Genomic DNA, 24202 nt, shown 5'->3' on the forward strand with positions numbered 1-24202 from the left:
ATGTACTAAGAAATGATGAATATGCAACTATGTGATGTTATTAAGAATTACTGATTGTACATGTAGAATGGAATGATTTCTAATTGTTTTGTTAATTCTTTTTTTAATTAATAAAAAACAAACAAACAAAAGTACTAAAAAGAACATATACATGTTTTAATTAGCAGTGAACATAATAGTTGTTCACTTATTCAGCAAATATTTATGGAGTAACTACTCTGGGCAAGGTGCTCTTAGGCACTCGGGATATATCTATGAAAATATTTAACAAATAGTCCTTGCTCTGGTGGAGTTTACAGTATAATAATATTAACCCAAAGAGGCTTATAAATTAAATCAATATTTATTTGGCTTTGGAAACAAAAAAATCTGAAGGAAGATAAAGGAGGAATTGTTTTAGTAGCTCAGAGATATCAGGTCTCTGGTAGACGTACCTGTCATTCTGTGGCATTTTGCTCATAGCTGCATCACTTACACCCACAGCTATGTTTAATGGCAGGAAGGAAGAATGTGATAATGTGTGTCTTTCTTTCTTGTTCTCAGAAGAGTTGGATACATTGGAAGAATATGGACTTTAGTGTCAAGTTAAACCCTAGTCAGATGCTGGCTTGGCGTTTGATAATCATTTGAATTTGAAGAACATATATAAATCCTTCCTCTTATCTGTAAAAGGAAGCTACTAAGTACACCATCAGGCTGCTACGAAGATTTAAATAATTAATCTTTGTTGCCCCTAGCATGTAGTAGCTGCCTACTAAACGGTAATTATCTTTTTTGCTATAACGTATTGGGCATTGTAAGGTTTTGTCGTGGATATAGAGTTGGGTTTTCATTATATAGGGAAGAGGAATGAGCCATATGCCTCTGTTCCTATATAAATATAAACATCCATTAGAAAACATAAATATTACAAAAACATGCATTATATGCTTTTATGTGGTGACATAAAAGAGAAAAATAACTTGGTTCTGTTTTCTTCACTACTTGCTCTGTTTGTAAATTTTCTTTCTGGTTTTTACTATTTGCTTATTTAATATTGCATTTCCTGTCAAAGCCAGCTTTCAATATTTTTGCCTTCAAAAGCTTTACTCTGGATTATACCAAACTCTTTTCCTTAATTTGATTTCGTATCAAAGTTACCTTATCATGAACTATGATTTCTTCCTGCAAGCCTTATCAGAGACAATACATTTAGGTACATTTATTAGATCCCCACTAATTAAGTTGTCTGTGGGAAGGAATCTTGCTTGACATTTTGTTCTCTGGCTTGGTTGTGTTTCTCTAGTGCTTTCCTTAAACATCATTCATTCATTCTCCTTTGACTCTAAATAATTGTGGGGACTCTAGATTGTCCGTTGCGGGTGAGACAGAGGTCACCTGCTCACTGCAGAGCTAAAGCAAAACTGTCTCTGTGGGAATAGGCACCTGATGTCCTGAAGAGACTAAAGTGTTGCAAAGCTACTTGAGTCTGGGGCAGGAAGGAGGCCTTGGGATATGTGTAACTTTTGACTCATCTGGCCACAAGGAAGCAGATGCTTCAGCTCCTGCTTCCTCCTCCCCCCCCCTCCCCACCCCCGCTTTCTTTAGTTACATTTTTGGCTTTCTTTCTCTCGCAGCCCTATAAACCTAACAGTGCTGACCCTCTCGTGGTCTTTGAGTCTCCATCCCAGCTCAAAGTCCCACCTGGTTCCTGCTTTAACTGTACCTTTGTCTCTTGTTTCTTTTTTCTCAATTCCCCATCACCTCCCTTCAGTCCCAACACTGAGCCACGCAGGTCGCAGCACTAGATAAGAGAAACTCAATGAAAGCTTGGCGTCCGAACCTCAGAATGCCTTTGTTCTTTCTAATCTCATGTTAAAGGGAGGGTTTACGTTCTGATTTATGTGAACATTTGGGAACTAACTAAAATTCCTTTAAAATACAAGTATGTGACAATTTCTTAAGAAGAGTTTTTTTAGAAAGTTGAAGTCTTCATTTCTCTGAGTTCACAATCACTCAAGGGAAACATAATGCTTTGGCGGTAGCACACTAATATTAACAGATAACTGCTACAAGGGGTCAGATATAAGCATCTTAACAGAAATGGTTTTTTTTTTCATTGTAATTATATATTGGCAATGGTCCTATAGCAGAGGATATCAACCACATAAGCCCACTTTGCAATTTCAGGGCTGTGACACTCACCAGACATGATTCGGTGGCAAGTTAGGATTGGGTGAAGCGTTGATGGAAATTCCCAACAATAAACACCTCAAATATGTGAAGCTGATATAGTACCAAGTGAAGTTTGTTATGAAGAAATATTTGTTATTAAAGTACCCACTCCTCAATAAGCCCGACCTTCTCAAAGGCTAGTATAACACAAGGCATGAGATTTTTTTAGAAAAATCCAATAACAAGTTTCCCTACTGTGGTTTCAATTGCCTTTTCAGATATCCCACAGTGTTCTGTTTCAGTTTGAGATAATGCAGATGATTTTGATCCTCAGAGGGTCAAAGTGGCTTGTATTTACACTAGAGAAATCATAGGTAGGAATTCTAGTCTCAGATCTTTTACTAGGCTTGGCCCAAGTAGAAAAAGTGTCAAAGTACAGAAATTTTATTTCTGTATTTTATTTCTGTATCCATATTTACATATGACAGGAGACCAAAAAATATACTTGCCACATTCTATTGAAGATGTCCACAAGACTCAAATCATTTGGCATTTTATAGTACTGTGTTAAACTAAGCTATATATTAAAATGAATGTTTTCTGCCATTTTTCCCTTTGAAAAGAATTTTCTTAATATAATTGGGTCAATCAATAAATTTGAAAGGGTATTCCTTAACAACTGAATGAGTCAATTGGAAATGAGTATCAACAATAAGCAATTTGGAACAGGGGGAATCTTTTATTTTCTCATATTTTCAAAGAAACATGCCCAACCCCAACAGTGGTCACTTCATACATTTTGGTTAGAAGAAATAGTATTATGAAAGAAAAACATGTTTTAAATAATGATTTCTGAGTTCATGCAAAATGATGTATTTTAAGTTGCATAATTTTAAGTCTGTTTCACGGATTCTCTGCTAAAATGATTTATTCTATTTTGCAAGATTAAACATTTAAAAATATTACATTTTAATGTGCTAATTAGGAATTGAGGAAATAAAGAACATGACAATTTCAGGGGATTTTTTTTTCTAATTCTGGGGGATTTTTAACAGGGCTTCTTAGTTCTTAAAATTTTGAATACCTCTAGTTGTTAGAGTGAGACTTATCTGGCTTTGTGCCTATGTGCATCTTTGTTTATTGGTTTGTTTTGCTGTGTTACTCTTTCTTCTCATAAGCCATATAAACAAAAAGTGTACATCCTAGGAGATCACAGATGATAGACAATTTGAAGTCACAGGACAATGGGACTTGATCCTACTCCTCATAACACCAGATGCTGTTATTCAATTCTGCCTGATGAGAAGCTTCCAGAAGCCACTTAGCTTAATAAATTTTCACTTACAATTGTTTCATATCATAGAAATTTGGGCCTCTGTTGTCAAGAAAGGATATCGAGAGATTATCTACAATGCACTCATTTTACAAAAGAGAAATCTCAGAAAAAGATGGACAGAAAGTGCTTCTTATTCAACAAGGTCCTGATTAAAGAAGCAGGTGCCTAATGAGTCTGAGCCAGGATGCTGGTAATGCATCACTTCATCTGCTTTATTAAATGAGTGCCACTGTCAAGTCCACAACCACCTTAGAGCTGGACCGGAGGGCTTCCTGCCCTGCTTCTCATACTTTAAAGGGCTTTGAATATTAAAAACACCAAAACAATAAAAAAAAGTTTGTTCTTCTTCTTGGTATTATAAGAAATACCAAGAAATACCAAATACCAAGAAATACTTGTTTTTTGACAAGTTGGGCAACGGATGGGTGAAAAGGAATTGCAGAAAGAGGCCACCAGTTGGAACTATGCTCCCAGCCAGGATGAGGACTGAGGGCAGGCAGTGTGTGCGGAAAATAAACAACAAACCTCTGTCCTGGTAAAATGGGGCCAAGTGACTGCTCTTGTTTATATTTGGCTGCCCCAAGTCACCCAAAGTGAAGCCTCTGTTGATCAGTTTCTCCAGGTTACTATACTCCCACCCGCCCCTCTATCCAGGTGAGTGCCTCTGCAGAACAGCCTGGGAATCCTAATTTGGAAAAGTGAGGCAGAGGAAAGGAGAAAGGGCTAAGTCTGGCTCCCAGAGGGAAACTTGTGTAGGTTGGTATCTGTTTCAGTTTGCTAAAGCCGCCAGAATGCAATATACCAGAAATGGGTTGACTTATTCGATGGGGTATATCAGGTTACAAGTTTACAGTTCTTAGACCATGAAAATGTCCAAATCAAAGTATCAAGAGGAAGATGACTTCTTGGAGGAAAGGCTGTTGGTATCCAGGATTCCTCTGTCCCATGAGAAGGTACTTAGCAATATCTGCTGGTCCTTCTCTCTTGGGTTGATTTTAATGGCTCTCTGTCTCTTCCAGAGACTTTTCTCTGAATTTCATCTCTTAGCTTCTCTGAGTACCCTGAGTCTCATCTGTCTTTTATCCTTTCATAAAGGACTCCAGCAAAGGGATTAAAGAATTAATACCCAACTTGAATGGATTGGGTTACATCTCCCCAGAAACAACCTAATGAAAATTTCCCACCCAATAATGCTCCCACAAAATGGATTAAAGTAACACAAAGTAGCAGGAATCTGGGCTCCATACAGATTCAAAGCAGCACAGTCTCCAAACTGGATTCTTCCCTGGAATCAAGGCCATTGGCTAGCTTCAGCCCTGTCTGGAACCAGGATATCTGTGCTAGGCTCGCAGAATTGGCTCTCGGGCATCTTTTGCATCGGTCCAGAGGACAGTTGTCAAGGAGCGAGCTGTGGGGCCCTGTGTAAACAGTTGTAGGTGTAGCTTGATGCATAACTTTTGACATTTAGAATTTTTTTTTGACATTTAGATTTTAACATTTAGATTTGTGATATGTGGACCTTAATTTGTATTCTTTACCAACTCTGCATATATGCAAGTCTGCTGATGCAAGTCACTATCCAGCCTTCAGACCTGTTCTTCACCTGATATTCGAGGTGTGAGATATGCACATGTGTGCGTCGGAGCTGTTTCTTCTGTAGTTCTTTATTCTCTATCATAAACCTATTTTCAATAGATTATTTTAAGGCTATAAAGACATATATTGGTATGTATAATTTGACAGCTGACAAAAGCCTTTTAAATTGCATTATTGACACAATTTAAACTCTAAAACATAATTTTTTATATATTGCAAATTGTTTACAAAGCTGAAGTTCCATAATCTGAAAACTACTTGTTATTTTTGTTTTGCAACTAGACTTGGACAGCAGAGGGCAAATACATTTCTCTAAATGTTTATAAAATCCTTAAGTGGGTGAGAAAGAAGCTACATATTACAAATAAGAGATGAACAGAATATGACAGCTAGATTTTCAATGAAAAGGGTGTTGAAAGATTAATGTTAAGTATAATTTGTGATTTGAAATCATAATTTCTGTGATGTTCTTTCCTTTTATCTACTTACACACAGCCTACCCATCTTTTAAATTTATATTTACATGTTTTTTAAAAAATTAAAATAATATGCACTTTATCCTACAAACTTGTAATAATGTAATAATAATAGTAGCATATTATACAGTCTCGCCAAAGTTGGAGGCAGATGGTCCCTTTTTGTTACTTCTGGTAGGAATATAAATCTTATTTTTTTACAAAGTCTTTTTGCTACTTATGGTAGGAATATAAATCTTATTTTTTTTTTTACAAGGTCTTGCCTTAAAATTGAATGAGTGCACCTTTTATCTCAATAATACCCCTTCTAGAAATTTACCCTGGGGGATTTGTAGAGAGAGAGGTATCTTCATTATATACTCAGTTTCTCTTTGAACAAAACAGTAAACAACTTAGATATAGAATAATGCAGCCCAAGTTAAATATTTTATAGAACACTTTTATGATAGAGTATACTTAAGGTTTGGATAAGTACATTGCAAAATTTCAAGAGATCTTTTCTCTGGCTTATAGTTTTATCCTTGTAGGTACTTACTTCTTCATACTTTTACTCCAACTCTTCAAGAATGGCATATTCTACATGTAAAATCATAAAATCTTTTTGAAGTTTACTAAGCTGGAAATACAAAACTATACATAATAGACATGAGTTAAAGTTACTGCCATCCACACTATTTAGGAGTGCAGCAATCAAAACTTTTTTACTGTCAATTAATTTTGAGTCTGCTGGTAACTCTGATGAGAATGAGAAATCCCTTGTTGCCATTTTTGAGTATGCCCAGTCCGATCTGATCCAGAGACATTTTACCGTTTGGACATTTAGGAGATAAAAAACACCTTTGATTTACTGGCAATTTCAGCTTTTTTCATTCTTGTTGGGGCATTTTGACCCAAAGCAAAGAAAAAAAATGATTTTTTTCTGATTCTTCTGTGAGAGCTCCTAGGATTAAATTCTAAATAGATAGAATAGCAGAGTAGATGGAAGAAACTTTCAAATGAAAGAAAAAAAAATCAAGATAGGAATGCAACTTCACAACTAAGTCCTTACCTAGGGAAACAAATGACTTGTGCCAGTGATTTTGCTATCATTTATTATGAGGGTGTGCCTCTAAAGGAATGGCAGTCTTATTTCACATGCAGTCAGTTACAAATGGAACATCAGTAAACAATAATCAGATTCCCCAGATGAGACATCTAGATAAGGATGCAGGTGGAGATTGTTGGGAGAGATACAATGCAGACAGGTATCTAACTCAAAGTAATAGTTTTTTAGAGGAAAGAGTTACCCCTACATCTAAGGAAACACGTGAGGGAAAGAAATAAGAGGTACAATTTTTTTTTTTTTCTGCTTCTTTCAGTGCTCAATAGGAAAGCTTTTCTATTTGATTCTTGGAATCTTGACAAATGTTTCATAGGAGTTAATGTTACAGGTGAAATAAAATGAATATTGGAAATTTCTGCATATCTATTTAAATCCCCATGCATCTTGGACTTGAAATATGAGTAGTCACTGGATGGCATTTTGAAATTAATATCTTCAATTAAAACATGGGATCAGATTCTGGTCAAGGATTTAAAAATGCATAAAATTGCATTTAAAGAAAACATTTAAAAATAATTATAATGATGAGAATAAAATGTATTTGTAATTTAATATCCTATTAATTATGTAGTGAGTAATATAATTAATTAGTAAAGAAAAACGCTATTACTCTTTTGTGTGTGTGTCATTGGCAGGCACTGGGAATCGAATCTGGGTCTCTGGCATTGGCAGGCAAGAATTCTGCCACTGAGCCACTGTCACACCATCCTATTACTTTTTTTAAAGAACAAAAAAGTGCAGACAGGTGAAGGATAAACAAAGTTTAATTACTTATATAGTCTGGACAACTCTGAAAAGTGAAATCTATCAAAATCACCCCTCTATTACCTCTGATCCTCAAAAAATGGAAAATGTACCAAAAAAAGCTATCTGAAACATTTCTTTTCTCACAAATAAAAAATAATAATTTAAATAGATTTATTTCTCTAGCTGTTTTCTTTTAAAGGGGATATTGGATTCCAAATTAATTGGGACGTACTTCTCTTTTGTAAGTTAGGTAACTTCTTAGTCTTATGTTCCTACTACTGTAGGGCAATAAAAACTCAGTTTCGTTCCATGAACTAATTCTGAATAAGCTTGAATGGAAGGACACCCTCAGACAGAGGCTGTTGGTCGTTAAGTTGAGTTGCACTGACACCAGCACAGCTCTTGGTGGGTAGTTTTCATTGTCAAGTAGTGATGAAAAAGCAAACTAAGGAAGGAATTCCACAGACCATTGAAGAAGCCCCTGGCTGGAGTCGTGGAGAGTTTCTGGTTTCAGGGTTGCTTCATCCTAAAACTAAGGTGATTTCATTTTATTCTAGCTGAGAGAAGCTTAGTTTTCTTGTAGTAAAGGTGGATGGCAAACTCAATTAGTAAGATAGTAAAAATCACTCTGGGGAAGAAGAATCTGACAGGCAGAGTTTTAGCTGGGAAAGGTAGTAGCTGCGGAATAAACGGAGTGTAAGGTGTGATATGAATGATACTCTCAGATCTAATTATCTAACTTGCCAGCCAAGGGTAACTGGCTGAATCCATAGGAATGGAAAAGAAAAAGAGAGAAAGCGAGAGAGAGAGAGGGAGAGAGAAAGAAGGGAGAATCATGTAAAAAAGCACTAGAGTATTCGAGTTCAGGTTTTTTGGTACTTTTAATTTATGCAGTATATTTTTGGAGATGTTTTTATGCATTTGCTTATATGATCTTTTTTCTTTTCTTTTCTATTTTTTTTTAACATGGTCAGGCACCAGGACACGAACCCGGGTTTCCGGCGTGGCAGGCGAGAATTCTGCCACTGAGCCACCGTCACACTGCCCTGCTTATATGTTTTTTTAAAGGATGTATCTTTTTACTGGAAAAGTTGGTCTACAGAAAAATCATGGAGAAAATACAAAGCTATCATGCATCCCCTTGAGACAGTTTTCCCTATTACTAATACTTATATTAATGTGGTAATAACTTTGTTATAATTGATAAAATATTATAATTATAATGTTAACTATAGTCCATAGTTTACATCAGCAATTTGTGCTCTACAGTCCTATGTTCTTGTGATTTTTAATTGTCATTTCTTAAATTTTTACTCTAGTAAATGCATACAGCCTAAAAGTTCCCCTTTATAACAATAAAAATATAATTCAGTGTTTTTAATTACAATCTAAGTGTTGAGCTACTATCAACACCATCCATCACCAAAAAGTTTTCCATCACCCCAAAACAGAAGCTCAGTTAATGGTATTGTCTCTCCATTAACTATTCCTACTACAGGAGTTGGAGTAATACTCCTATTGCATACTTGTAAAACTATATTCTTGTATATGGTTTTACAGTATATTATATACTAGTCTGTATACTAGTAGTCTGTAGTAAATTGGTGTTCTAGTTTGCCAGCTGCTGGAATACTGCCAGAATGCAATATACCAGAAACAGAATGGCTTTTAAAAAGGGGAATTTAATAGATTGCTACTGTACAGTTCTAAGGCTGAGAAAATGTCCCAATTAAAACAAGTCTATAGAAATGTCCAGTCACAGGCATCCAGGGAAAGATACCTTGATTCAAGAAGGCTGATGAAGTTCAGGGTTTCTTTCTCATCTGGAAAGGCATGTGGTGGACATGGCATCATCTGCTAGCTTTCTCTCCTGGCTTTCTGTTTCATGAAGCTCTCCTGGAGGCGTTTTCCTTCTTCATCTCCAGAGGTCACTGGCTGGTAGACTCTCTGCTTCTCGTGGCTATGTCATTCTCTGCTCTCTCAGAAATCTCTCTCCAAAATGTTTCTTCTTTTATAGGATTCCAGTAAACTAATCAAGACCCACCCAAATGGGTGGAGACACACCTCCATCTAATCCAGTTTAACAACCACTCTTGATTAAATCACATTTCCAGGGAGATGATCTAATTACAGTTTCAAACATAAAATACTGAATAGGGATTAGAAGCAACGGCTGCCTTTATAAAATGGGATTAGGATTAAAACCATGGCTTTTCTAGGGTACATACATCATTTCAAACCAGCACAGTTGTTCTATCACAGAATCTGGAAATCTATATTCTAGCTTTAACTCTGAATTGAATTATTTCATAATGGTGTGTTTTTACAATTTTTTTCCTTTCATGTCTGACATTGTACTAACATGATGTTTTCGAAGTTCATACATGCTGCTGTGTGTATCATAAATTTATTCCTTTTCATGACTGAATGTTATTCCAGTTTATGTATAGACCTCATTTTGTTTATCCATTCAGCTATTGATGGACACTTGAATTGCTTGCATCTTTTGATAACTGTGAATAATGCCTCTATGAACATTTGTGTATAAATCTCTGAGTCTATGCTTTCAATTTTGGGGGCATATACTTAGAAATGGGATTGTTAGGGAATGAAGTAATTTGATGCGCAAATTTCCTAGAATGACAAACTGAATTCCACAGTGGCTGTACCATTTTACATTGTCACCACCAATGAATGCGTGTTTGAGTGTTTCTGTTTCTCCATCTCCTGTACAGCATTTGTAATTTTCCACTTTATTAATAACAACCATTCTAGTGGGTGTGAGATGGTAGCTCCTTGTGGTTTTGATTTGCATTTCCCAAATGACCAGTGATAATTGAACACTCTTCTTGTGATTTTTTGGTCATTTGTATATCTTCTTAAGAAAAATGTGTGTTCATGACTTCCATTTTTTTAACTTGAGTGGTTTCCCTTTTTGTTATTGAGTTGTAGTATTTCTTTATATATTTTAGTATTAAATCCTTATCTGATGCGTGGTTTTCAAAAAATTTCTCCATTTCTATAGGCTGTCTTTTTATTTTCCTGATGAGCTTCTTTAATATAAAAAAGTTTTCATTTTGATGAGGTCCTTTTATCTATTTTTTTCTTTTTTGGGTGTAAACATCTAAGAATCCATTGCCTAACAAAAGGTCCTGAAGACATTTCCCTCCTTTATTCTGGGAGTTTTATAGTTTTCATACTTAAATTAGGTCTTTGATCCATTTTCATTTAATTTTTACATATGATTTGAGGTAAGGATCCATCTTCATTTTTTTGCACATGGATATCCAGTTTTCCCAGACCGCTTACTGAAGAGGCTATTCTTTCCACATTGAATAGACTTGGAACATTGTCAAAACTCAATTGGCTATAGATGTAAGGATTTATTTCTGAATTCTCCATTCATTTCCACTGGTCTATAAGTCTGTCCTAATGTCAGTATCATGATGTTTTTATTATTGCAGCATTGTAATAACGAGGGAAAAACTTTCATTCTCACCATTAAGCATGATGCTAAATGTGGGATTTTTATATATCCCTTAATGATGTTGAGGATATTTCCTAGAATTCATAATTTTGTAAGTGTTTTTATTAAAAAGGGGTGTTGAATTTTGTCAAATGCACCAATTGATATGATCATGTGTTCTTTTCCTTTGTCCTATTGTGTTGTATTGCATTATTTTCTCCTGCTGAAACACTGTTGTATACCTGGGAAAAATCCCACTTGATCAGTGTACAATTTCTTTAATATGTGGCTGAATTATATCTTCTAGTATACTACTAAGGACTTTTGCATGTATAATCATAATGGATTGTGTCTGTAATTTTCTTGTGGTATCTTAATTGTGCTTTGGTATTATAATGATGCTGGCCTCAAAAAAATGAATTAAGGGTTATTCTCTCATCTTCAATTATTTTTTTGAAAAGTTAGAGCAGGATAGGCATTCATTCTTGGAATATTTTACAAAATTCATCAGTGAAGCCATTTGTTCATAGGATTTTCTGTGTTGTGGGGTTTTGATTACTGATTCAGTCTCTTTCCTTGTTATTGGTCTGTTGAGAAATTCTATTTCTTCTTGAGCCAGTGTAGGTAGTTTGTGTGTTTCTAGTAATCTGTCCAATTCATGTAGGTTTTCTAAGTTGCTGACACTGAGTTATTCATCGCATTTCTATGTGACAGTGCAGCCAGGACCAAGGATCACCAGCATCCAGTCCGAGAACTCATCTTTGGGAAGAAAACATCGCCTTGATGGCAACTTGATTTGAACTATTTCCTAGCCTCAGAGCTGTCAGCTAATAAATACCCGTTAATAAAGACAACCCATTACATGGTATTTGCTTGAGCAGACTAGAAAAATAAAACAGTGTTGCTTTAATCTACTGTCTTGTGTCTCTTCTTTCTTTCCAGATAATTGTATAGTCCTCTTGTCTCTATGTTTTTTGATGAGAAGTTAGGATTCAGGCTTCTTGGGAGTCCTTTATCTCTTGCAACTTTCAGAACTCTCTCCTTGTCCTTGGCATTCAATAATGTGACTACTATTTACCTAGGTATGTTTCTTTTAGACTTTTTCCTCTTTGGGTTTCAATGGGATTTATAAATGTGTGATTCATGTCTTTTGTTAAATTTGGAAACTTGTCTGTCATTACTTCTTTGAATGTTTCTTCTTCCTTCTTCCCTCCTTCTCCTTCAGGGGCCACCATAATGCATATATTAGTAAGCTTAATGGTGTTCCTCAGGTCTCTTACATATATTCACTTTTTTGCATTCTTTTTTTCTTTCTGTTTGTTTTGCTTTGGTAACATATCAGAAATGGGTTGGACTTTACATTGGGAATTTATTAATCTACAATTTGCAAAGCTCTTAAGGAATGAAAATATCCAACTTAAGGCGTCTACAGGATGATACCTGACTCAGAAGACAGTTTCCTGGCATCTGGTACATTTCTGTCACATGGGAAGGCACATGGCTGTGTCCGCTGGTCCTTTGCTCCCAGGTTTCATTGCTTTCAGCTTCTGGTTCCAGTAGCTTCCTCTCTGAGCTTCTGTGTGTCCTTAGTTTCTCCAGAGTTTCTCTGAGCAATCTGGGTTTCATTTCTTAGCTTTTGTATGTGTTTTATCCTCTTATAAAGGACCATGTGGATTAAGACCCAATTTAAATGAAGTGGGTCACATCTCAATTGAAGTAACCTAATAAAAAGGTCCCACCTACAATAAGTCTGCATCCACAGGAGTGAATTAAAGGAACATGGCCTTGCTGGGGGCACAGAACAGCTTCAAACTGCAGCACTGCCTCGCAACTAGAATCATTTTAATTGTCTTATCTCAGAGTTCATTGACTGTTTCATGTGCCTGTTCTAATGTGCTGTAACCATCTTCTAGGTGATTTTTCAGTTTTGTTGTTATCTTCAACTTCAGTAGTTTTGATATGTTCCTTTTTAAAATTTATGTATCTTTGTTGAGATTCTTATGTTGTTTCTATGATCTTTTTGCCTGATATACCTGTTTTCTTTTATCTCCTTGAACATGTTGGGCATCACTTTTTAAAAATTATTTGCTTGGTATATCCAAAAATCTGTTCTTCATCATTCAGGACATTTGTTCCTTCAAAGGACCGTTATATTGTCTTATAATTCTTTTTTTGGCACACTATATATTTTAATATTTTCAAGTGTTAACTCTGTGATTTAGTTCTTGAGCTGTCTTTTCCTTTAGTTTGTATCCTGATTATGATATGTCAGAGATTTCCTCCATGCCAGGAGCTCACAAAAATAAAGCAAGCATTGTCAAAAACACCTTTCATAGTTTTTTGAAAATTGACTCTTTTGCTGGTGCTCTCCTTTAGAGTTCAGCCCTCTTATCAAGATCAGTTCCAGACATTTGTAAAGTATAAGTTTTCTCTGTTTTTTCTGAGACTGTCTCATGGGCCTTAGGAATGCCTCAGTTTACAGAAATTTGAATACCCCTCTACTCCCTATGAAATAGCCCTTCTCCCCCTCCAGGGTCCTTTATTTTCTGACTTAATGCAAAAAATCCTTTGTCCCAGCCAAGTTTGACTGAATTGGTTTTTATATTGCCTTAGTTGTATGTAACCTTTTTCTGCATGAAAAGTTCCTCCCAGGAGAATGAGTTAGAGATTACTTTCTGGATTCAATCTTTTAGTCTTCCACCTGGTAGATTGGTATCAACATACAGGCACGCCAATATCTGCATGGGGGTTACTCTGGTCCCTCCAGAACAGGACCTGAGACCCACAAAGGGGGTGCAAGCTGGATCCGAAATGCTCAGGGAAAGGATTGAGGAGAGGCCAGTAAGCACTCCATGAATTGCTCCTACAGTTTTTAAACCCGTCTTTTCTTGATTAGGCACTCATCCAGTTATTACAATCCTTTAACTGTTTTCTGGCATTTTGAACAAAGTGGGTCTGCCAATTTTTTCTAGTTATTCAAATATTTTGTGGGAGCTTAGCACCCTGGAGCATTTTACACTACAGCTTTGTTGACTCGAAGCCCTGTTTGCATGTTTTTTAAGGCTCAAAGAAACCAGATGAGAATATGTGATTTTTTTTTTCTATTCTAAACTAGGCTTGTGAAATAATTTTGATAATAAAAAACATTTTTAATTTTAACTTGCAGATGCTATAGGTGTAACTGGTCAAAAGGGGAAATTGTGAAACTTCCTCGAATTCTAATCCAGGGTAGAGAAAGGAAGCATATTTATTTTGTCGCATTGTTATCACCCTTTGTTTACATGCAGCAAGAGATGTCATCAAAGATATTTGTGTTTGGTGACTCACAAAGCCCTTCATAATCAATCTTATTTTCATCAGTGTTTAAGACAATATGAAAACATCTCATATTCAACTAAAATTCTGAGGTCTTCTTTTTGGAAAAATAGGCAAGCGCTCACACTGCCACAAGGTGGGAGTAAAACGTTTGACTGGCTTAAGAGTTGGCTTTTGCTTTTTTTCCAACTAAATATGAACAAAAACATAATACAAGGTTACTTTAAACTTGAATTAAATAGCAGTGGTTATTTATACCGTGTTGCTAATATGCATATATTGATAATTTGAATACCTTTTAACGAACATTTGTGGTTCAAATACAATAAAGTAGATTAATGTCAATTTATTTATTCTTTTATATGCAACCATAGTATCTCTTTCAAACTATATGTTAGGGGCAGTAAGTAAACCATTGAACATAAGTTCTACTATGACACTTCTGAAATTTTGTAGATGAAGATGAATGTTACTAATTCTCCTTACTAATGAATATTTTGAAGACAGCATCCTTCCATAAAGTTTTCCTATCATTTTTATATCTGCGTAGTAAAGAAGAGAGCCACATAGACAATTATTTAAACAGTTCAAGAAAAATACATAATAGATTTAATCTCTCTGAGGAGTTGAAAGAATAAAGTAGGCTTTTAAATGTTGCTTATTCTAGAATAAATACAATACAGAGGCACAAGACACAGTTACATTTTCCTTGCTTCTTTTATGCTCAAATACCTGTCCCAACTACGTTTCATACCGTGTGTGCATTTAAACTCATTTTAAAATATCAGATTCAAATTTGACAATATGTGTGCACGTATTTAGGTTGGGGATATAACCCCTCCACCCTCTCACACTCCCTTTGAGATAGAGTGCCTGTTACTTAGGCCAGCAAGATAAGACATCTCAAGGCAGTGGAAATTCACCAAGGTGACAGTGACACACACAAGGAATCCTGAGTGGTGCTGAATGGAAAGGACTGCCATTCCCTGTGAGTAAAGACATAAATGTTGAGAAATGGCCTATGTTGGCTCACGGATTTCAATGAGCTGCCTCCAGCAGCATACGAATAGAGTGAATTAATGGACGGTGCGCTTGTCATTGCTGCTGACGTCAGACTCTCTGAAACGAGGTATACAGCCGGGTCTTTCCATGGTGCTGACTTCTGAATGCGCAACAGACCCAGTGCCGCAACACTTACGTAACCTTTTTAAATTTTTTTTTCCCCAATGACAGCAATGACAAAAAAGACACGACAGCACCTAAGGCCATGGAGTTGATGTTGTGCTGGATGCGTGTACAGAACCTCAAATAAAACAACAGAAAGGTCCCAAATATAAATTTTGCTGTCTAAAGTCGGACAGAATATTACATTTATACATTAAAAAAAAGTTTTCCTGATTGGATGGCTATTTTAAAATTGAAGACATATGGAGAAAATCCATTCACTCCATCAAAATGAAGTACTGACTGAGCATCTACTAGGTGATTTGGGAAGTTCAAGTTCAAAGAATCTACGAGAGTATCTCAATTTTAATGTTCCACAAATCACTGAGTACTGTGGTCTCATAATTGGGCAGGTATGATCTATTTCATTTGCTCTTCAAGGTCACTAACTTTTGTCCTAAACATATGGCTGGGAGAATTGGCTAATAGGGAAATGAAGGAGAAAATAATCAGCTTTAAAATTTTGGCGTGAGGGTGGGTTCGATTCCAGTTAACTCAGGAAAGATAAATCTCATCGAGTGTTAGCTACTACTTAAAAAGGGAAATTCTCCAGAAATTACTGGCCATGTTATTGTCTGTAGGACCTCTTTAATTACTAGCTGCATCGTGATTTTGTGTATCACTAAGAAACAAAGATATTATTTTGAACTATGGTTAACCATTAACTGCAATACGCCTCTACATTCCAGAGATGTTAAAATGTAAAATAAAAAAGAAGGAAATAAAGCCTTATAAACCATGAAATAAAGTCACTTCTTTGAAGACTTATTAAATAATATATGTGGTAGAATCTGACTCATTTGGACTGTTCTAAAGTCTCCCATATTTTATTTGAAATGCATCATTGGAAAGGAACCAGAATCATCTTGGATTGAAGTATATGTGCGGTAATGGAGGAAAAGTTGCATAATGAAATTTATATTTATTTTAATTTACATTGTTATAGTTTTTTGTCCTATAATTTCATTTTATTTCCAATGCCATAAATGTTTTCCTCAGATAATCTTACCAGAACTTGTTATGGAGTTTTACAGTTTGGGGTAAAAATATTTAGCTCTATCAACAGAATTGTGGTATAAAAATGCTTTATAGGCTATATTTTTGAGAAAGCACGTTGCTAGACTATAATCCCCGCTGAAGAAATATTTCTGTTTAAGCCTATGATATGGAATGAAGAGGTGATTTAAAAAGTCTTCTAGTTCTAATGCTTGAGAAGATCAAATGAAAGTTTAGTTTCCTCCACAGAGAGCAGCTAGGATTGTTCCATAACCTCCTGTGGTTTCCTCCAGAATGGGTTGGCAGAGTGAAACAGCATATCTTCTAATTCAATACTTTGACACCATTCATGTCAATTTCAGAACAGGAAAACATAATTCTGATCATTGTCCCATAATGAGTTCCAATGCCCTTCATGGATGATGAAGCTTCTCAGCAAATAAAGATGGTTTGCTTGTGGCACACGTCACAATAGCTGTGAGGCACGTCTCAACGTCACCTTTCATCCCCAGGCCCAGACCTTGGTCGTATCATGCTTACCGTATTGATGTGCTTCTGAAACATTCTGTGAAGTTGGCGATAGCTTCTTGTGGTGAGAAATGTAGTGAACATACTCACATTTGTCCCCTTTCTTCTTTCTCCTGATTCATATAAGCCAAGCATCCGTATCAGCCAAGTTGCCATTCACACTAAGATCCTCGGATGGATCACCCTTGGAAAGAGAGAGCAAAGCCCTCTGAAACTATCCAGATGTGTCTGAGGTGATGCCTTTGGCTGGATCCTTCTTCAGTTCCTCTTTGTAGACTTTATGTCTCTGATTTCTGTTATTGCTCAATGCTAAAATTTCAATCAGAGTATCTTCATCTGTTCCAAGGCCCTTTATGGCAGCATAGAGTTCATCAGCGTCCAACTGGGCTGGAGTTTTCAGCAGAGTCAAAGCAACTTTTTCCAGCACACCTGTGAAAGTTTCCTTCAGATCTTCATCCAAGGGCTTTCCTGTCTCCTGGAGGTATGCTGCTTTGATCTCCTGGAAGTGTGCAGTGTTCCTTTTAGTTAGAATGTCAATGGTGGTTGCATCATCCACCCTTTTAATTGTTAACACTTTGTGCAAGGCATGGATATCTGAGGATGGGTTGAATGTAGGATAAGGGCTCACAGTTGATCTGGGACCAGCTTTGGATTCTTTCACAGTTGGAACACATTCCTAAACATCATGTTCAGTAAACCAGGCCTGCTTCAGGAATTCAGATACTATTGCCATTTAAAAATAAGCGTCCTTTATCCCCACCTTTTTTCCCCCCCAAGGCACTGAACAGAGTCTTCTCTGACCCTTTCTCACTTATAATTCTATCTTACACTTAAAATTTAATTTAGTGATGTAAGGAAATACCCAAGGGTTTAAACTATCCACAAACAATTTCATTGTATATAACCAAGTCAAAACTCAATTAAGAATCACTGTTTTAATGTATTTGAAAACATGATGGTCTAGAAGTCAAGAGATCTTGAATCTAGAACTAGCCACAAAGGAAAACTAGTCATCATATCTTGGTTTGTACTAAATCTTCTCCTCTAGAGCTGGTTTTTAAATGAGTGCCTAAATTGTTTAAGTGGTATTATTAATTTACTCTATGCCAATTAAAGTCTGCTGTCCATACCATCTTTCTAATTTTAATGATTTATGGATCAAACAATATATTATCACTTAAGAACATTTAGGCAGGAAGAATGAACAAAAAATTTCAACTCTTAAATTCCATGCCTTCGCATAAAATTGCATTATATATCCCAAAGAAAACTTGTAACTAGATTAGCTGTCATTTAATCGGTTTGCCAAACAACAGCTGATTTACTTTTAGGATTCCTTAGCAAAATGCCTCACATACCACAGCACTTATACCCAATCTAGTTATAGCTAACTGAAAAGTAAAACTGGAAGAAACTGCGGTGTTGAATTTATTCGTTCAGTTGTTTTTGTTTTTATTTTAACTTGAATATTCTTAAGTCAATAAGCAAAGAATACAATATTTGCCTCCGAGGATAAAAGAAAAAATAGCCCCCTCCATTTTACAATATTGACCTTAGTGTCTGGGTTTGCTATGTAAACTAGAAGGCATTCTTTTTAGTTATACTTGTAAAGACAATAGGTTATTTTTCCCCAGTATCATAATTGATTCATCCAGCAGAGGCTGCAATAGCCCTTTTTGCAGGTGAAAGACAATGGAAAATAGCAAGCTTGTACAGCAGATGAGAAAGCTAGCCATCTATGGACTACTTATTTATCTGTCTATCATTTACTTCCTACCTTCCTATCTATCTATCTATCTATCTATCTATCTATCTATCTATCTATCTATCTATCTATCTGTCTGTCTATCTATTTCTCTATCTGTACATATTTATAATGTAGAAAAGAGTAAGTAATGAATCAAGGTCAATTGACAACTCACTTAGATATTATATTTGGCTTAATCTAAAAATTGAATGAAAAATAAATCGGCAAAACACAATTACACTTTTTTAGGCCTTGCTTCAGATACCAATTTTCTTCTGTCCAAGCCTGACTTTTTAAAATTCATTTTAAATTCTTCATCACTCTGTTTAATCACCAGAGGTATAATTTTTAAGTCAATCATATCTTATCTCGCCAACAACTTTAGGCCTCTGACGTCTGAATGTCTGCGAATCATTTTTTATTTGCAGCAAAGAAACGGGAGAGAGTATTTCCTAGATACTGTCAGAAGATATATCAAAAAGAAATTCTTTTTTTATTTTTTCTTATGCAAAATGTTCAAGAAGAAATACACATACATTTTCTGAAGAGGAAAAAAAAAGTTCTGAGCCCAGATTCTCAATTCATTTCCTTATTGTGAATTATCATACAGATTGAGTTGTTGGTATCAAAGCCCGTTTGAATGATTTTATAAAAGGCTCTCATCCAATTCAATAGGAGATATGAGATAGGTTTGGTGCTTAATAGCTCGTCTTTTTAAAAGTGCCACTGTAATGAACAATGAAATGGTAGGATTAAAGGGGGGGAAAAACCCAAAACCCTATCAAGTATTAAAATTACCAAACACAAAGTACCAAGTCAGAAATCCTGCAGTGACCAAAGGAGAAAGGCAAGACTGGAAGCATTAAGTTTATGTATCTACACAATCGCACTTTTGGATGGTTCCCAGAGGTATAGGGCTTACTATTTCCAAAAAGTACCCACTATTAAGGTGACATAGGTCTTGTCCCCTGAGCCTCCTTAAAGAAACAACAACTGTTCAGTAGCAGTGTAACAGATGTTAAAAAGAATCATTAGCAATCTAAATGTTTGTGTGAGCAGATGTCCCACTTCTGTTGTGGTTAACTTTGGGGGGAGTAAAATGGGATGCAGGGACAGTGGGGGAAAGGATGAAAAGTTGAAAGGAATCCATAATAAGCAGACCTTCGTAAGAATTACTCATCTAATTATCCCTGAAAAGGGATCAAGGTATTGTGTTTTGTAATTGCAGCTGTTTGATGAAGAAGAAACGCAACCGAGTCATGGCAAGAATTAAAGTGAGTTTGCTCCCTTGACTTGGCACATAGCTTTGAATCAATAAGAGGAAATAAGGCAAACAGTATTATAGGAAAGTTTAATGATAAAATTACAGTCGTGCACTTTTCAATAGCTGTCAATAGGGAATCAGAGGCTAAAGAAGAATCAGTGAGAAGAATGAAAACGAGTCAAGTCAGTACACCTATAAGACGAACCTGTGAAAGGACTGAGAAGTTATTAGGTGACTGAGATTGTAACTTTATTTCCTTCGAGGCAAAGATAGAATGATAGTTCTCAAGCATTTTTTTTTTCCCCTGAAGTACTTGGCCTGAGAAGAATTCTCTTTGTAGAGATTTCAAATCTCAGGTTCTTCATCCAAATCTTTGAAATTTGATTTCTCTTCAAAGAAGACAGTATGTAGAAATACATGATAATTATCTGCACCTTTAAAGAATGTTTGAGAGTAAAGGAAAGAGATAATAGAACAAAAATAATTTTTCTTATAATTGTAGCTTTCAAGTAAGTAAGCAAAAAATTATAGGCTAGAGTAAACTCATGATCGTTAATAATATAGGAAGTATATTAATAATATAGGAAATTTGATTAAACTATAAATTATGGATTTTAGACATTTTATTCAACATGAAATACATTTAATAACAATTTGACTTTGTCTATATGTGTCAAGAACTCTGATGCAATTGTTTTGATAAAAACTATTTTACATGTTGATACAATTTTACAACATCAAATTATATGGCAGCAGCAGAAATTATTTCCAAGGTTAACTACAGGAAATATGATTACATATTGGACATGTAACAGTTGAAGTAGCTGAAAGGAAAGTCCTAGCTCTATAGCATAAATTCATATTTACTGTCATACGATATCATTTCACTTTTTTGTTTCAATCGTAAAAGATGTAGAGATAGAAGACCATGTCATCATCATTCAACAAACTTTTAAGAGTCTGTTCTATACCAAGTAGTGTGTTAGTTGCTCAAAATTACAAAGATGATGGGAACGGAACTATTCATAAGTGGCTCACGGTCTAATGAATGATATCTCAGTCCTTAAACAAAAAACTGTTACCATAAATATCCTGTGCACCTGGGGGTTTAGTGGGCCCTGAGAACCCAGTGGAAGCCACATTCCTACTAGAGCTAGTGACAAAGACCTTAGAGAAAAAGTGAAATTTCCGTTCTGATGCTCAATTAAACTTACAGTAATTATATGGATGAAATGTTTGGGGATTAATTATAAAATAACATTTCTAGTTAAAATCCATCCTGCAAATATCTTAAAATACAAGCATTTTAAAACGAGTTGAATCTTGTTTGTTCTCCACATACACTGCATTGATGTCTTCAATCACTCCACATTGTTTGAGAAGTGCCATGATACAGGGGCAATAATCATGTCACACATTTGTCATTTCCCTCACACACAAGGTAACTTGATTGTTTCAATTACAAAATCCTCTATGATGTGTATTTTCCTATTTCTTCAATATCCTCATCCTGATTTACCAATAATAATGCAAAAACTATTCAATTACTCATCTAATGTGGAATCCAGGTAATGTGGAGTGGTTTGTGAAACTTCTTTTTTTTCATATATGTAGTCAGAGAATAATTTAACATTCTTAAGAGTAATACAGTTAATAAAACCCACAATAATATTAACAACAATAGAAAACATAGAAATAGAAAATAGAAAAGCGATAATAAAATACCTCAAATTCACAAAAAAGCAAAAATAGAAAACATGTATCAGGTCCTGTCCTTTTATTTACTTATTTATGCTACTAATTCGAATGCTCTACTTAATGCCTTATGTAAATATGTATCACTCATTTAATCCTCACAAACAGCTTCATAACATAGTGCTGCTATTATGCCCACTTTACAGATGAATAAACTGAGGGAGAAAGAGGTTGGTGTTACTTGACTAAGGACACAAGACTTATAGGTGGAGGAGTCAGATTTACATACTATGCCTGTTTCTAAACTCTGTGCTTGAAACCATTTTACTCTATCTGTCAGCTGACCAAAAGCTATAGAAATTGAAGGGTGAAGTCCTCCATGTAAGGTGATGTAGGTGCTAGAAAACAATAAGAGTGCAAGAGGAAATCTCCATCCTATAATAATGAAGTCCTGGAATATATTGTAACCATTTTTATTATTTTTAAAATAAATATAGCAATATAATATGTGAGTTAAAGATCATATATAGAGAATTTAAACCAATTCGCTAAAGAAAGAAAAGCAGATCCAAGTTTTTTAAAGTAAAAGAAATTGTGGATAGGTCCTAAACTACTGCTTCTATTCTCCAGTTACAATTCCTTGAAAAGAAACTTTGAATCTTGAGATGAAAAAAGATCTATTAGGTCATCTTGTCCATGTCACTGCCAGTGGAGAATTGCTTCTGACAGTAAAGAAGTTAACTTATTGACAGCACTCTTTAAGCAGCAATTTACCAGGTGAATCCCTAAAGGCAAGAATGACTTCTCTGGTTTATCTTAGCCTTCTTATCATCAGTATAGTTAGGAGACTCGTTCAATCTTCCCTACTGGATGGGGAAACGAAACAGAATTCCTAATGTTTCTAAACTGACCTAGATTTAAAAGGTAGTTTATAGTACTTTGATATTTTAAGGTAGGATTGTTGCTCTTTCATGTTAGGCAAGTGTGTTATACACGTGTGTGCATGGGTGTGCTTGTGTGAAAGAGACAAATTTGCCTAAAAATCCTACAATATCACAATTTAGCGTATTAAAAATTTGATATTCCATTGGATGAAAATGAAATTAAAATGTATAATGGGCTGACAAAGGAAAATATGGGTGGCTTTTTAAAGAACTCCAAATAAAGAGGTCTATGAGTCAAAATTGTGGATTTTAGCCATTTTATTTGTCTTTTACCATGATGATATATTTAAAAGGGAGGGAATTTGCCCAGATCTCTTCTTTCATCTTAGCTTTGGTGCTGATGTCATCACTCTATGCATATTCAATGGGATAATTTTGTATAATGCAGCTACAAATAAGTACACTTGTTATGAACGTTTCAACTGACACTAGTCTTCTGAAATTTCAAGATCTTTTTAAAATGCGGTGGAAATAGTACCTCAACCTTCTGGCCTAATAGGCTAATCTCATCGTCCATGTTTAGATATGTCTAATCTTAACTCTCACTTGTTCCTCTCCAGGAAGTATGTTAACAAAAGAGCCAACAATATACACAGCAGAACATGAAGCTTCAGGCATGGTATGGACTGCCCCAACGACTTCTTATTTCAAAATACATTTTCCTTCTACCTCATATACAGAAACCCTCAATAAATTAGAAATATTTTACATGGTACGTGTAAAGATTCATCCCTTCCAAACCAGCATGTAATATTGCCAGATAACAAAAGACCCTAAGAAACGATGTTAGGGAGATGGGGGTGAGAGAAAGGAAAGGGACAAGTAATTGTTCTTAAAAGACATGGTTCAAGTGAGTTTCAGAGGAATAAGAATGATGAGTGGGGAAGAAAACAAGCCATGTGGTGTTATAGAACGAAGCTAGAGAAACAACAGACTCCTTCACTGAATTTTTATCTAGTACTTTCCATGAGTACAAGGAACTCCAGCCAGGAGATGGTGGTCATTAGTTATTGAGTTTATAATGAACGTTATGACTCAGTTTTTAGTTTTAAAATACTCATGGACTTTGAAAAAGTCTACCATGACAATAACCTGGGATATCTTCTTTTCCTGCCTTTACTTAGCATTTACTTATTGGAACATGATTGTCCCTGGTTTCACTTTAAAGTGTTCTTGCCTGATTACATAATAAACTTACAGTCTATGTCACATATTGATTCTACCATTTTAGTTGCTCTATATTCATTCTCCGCATGGAGAATCTTTTTTGATGTTTCCGTGCACTTATGATATTGCTTCAGCAATATGGTAAGGATTTTTATACCATTTGTGTTCCAGTGGTTAATTTTTCATCTCTTCTAGGGATTATTGCAAAAGCCTGGTGATTAATCTGTCTGTGTGTGGTCTCTGCAGCATAATATAGGCTGATGTAAAACTGGGGGTGGAGAAAAGGGGATAGTTATTAAGGACTTTCTGATGTCAAAATGAACTAGCATTCATATATATGATCTAGAAGAAGGAAGCAGAGATAACTCCAGTTTCTTGCCTGACACTAGGCCAATCCCAATAAGTGCAGCAACAAATAAAAGAGAAGGCGATGAAACATACTTAA

At 35.5% G+C, this 24202-nt stretch overlaps 1 long non-coding RNA gene and 1 pseudogene across 1 annotated transcript in view; one reads left to right on the forward strand and one right to left on the reverse strand.

The window, feature by feature from the left end:
• Nucleotides 1-23273, forward strand: part of LOC143654852 (uncharacterized) — a 33098-nt gene extending 9825 nt beyond the window's left edge. Inside the window, exons 2-3 of the long non-coding RNA XR_013162005.1 lie at nucleotides 22277-22423; nucleotides 23151-23273. This is a non-coding gene — a long non-coding RNA (uncharacterized LOC143654852). The remainder of the gene's footprint in view (nucleotides 1-22276; nucleotides 22424-23150) is intronic.
• On the reverse strand, nucleotides 16646-17673 carry LOC143654850 (annexin A1 pseudogene; annotated as a pseudogene).
• Nucleotides 23274-24202: the final 929 nt, after the last annotated feature.

The sequence above is a fragment of the Tamandua tetradactyla genome, chromosome 14 (genome assembly GCF_023851605.1).
Source record: "Tamandua tetradactyla isolate mTamTet1 chromosome 14, mTamTet1.pri, whole genome shotgun sequence".
NCBI classification, from domain to species: domain Eukaryota; kingdom Metazoa; phylum Chordata; class Mammalia; order Pilosa; family Myrmecophagidae; genus Tamandua; species Tamandua tetradactyla.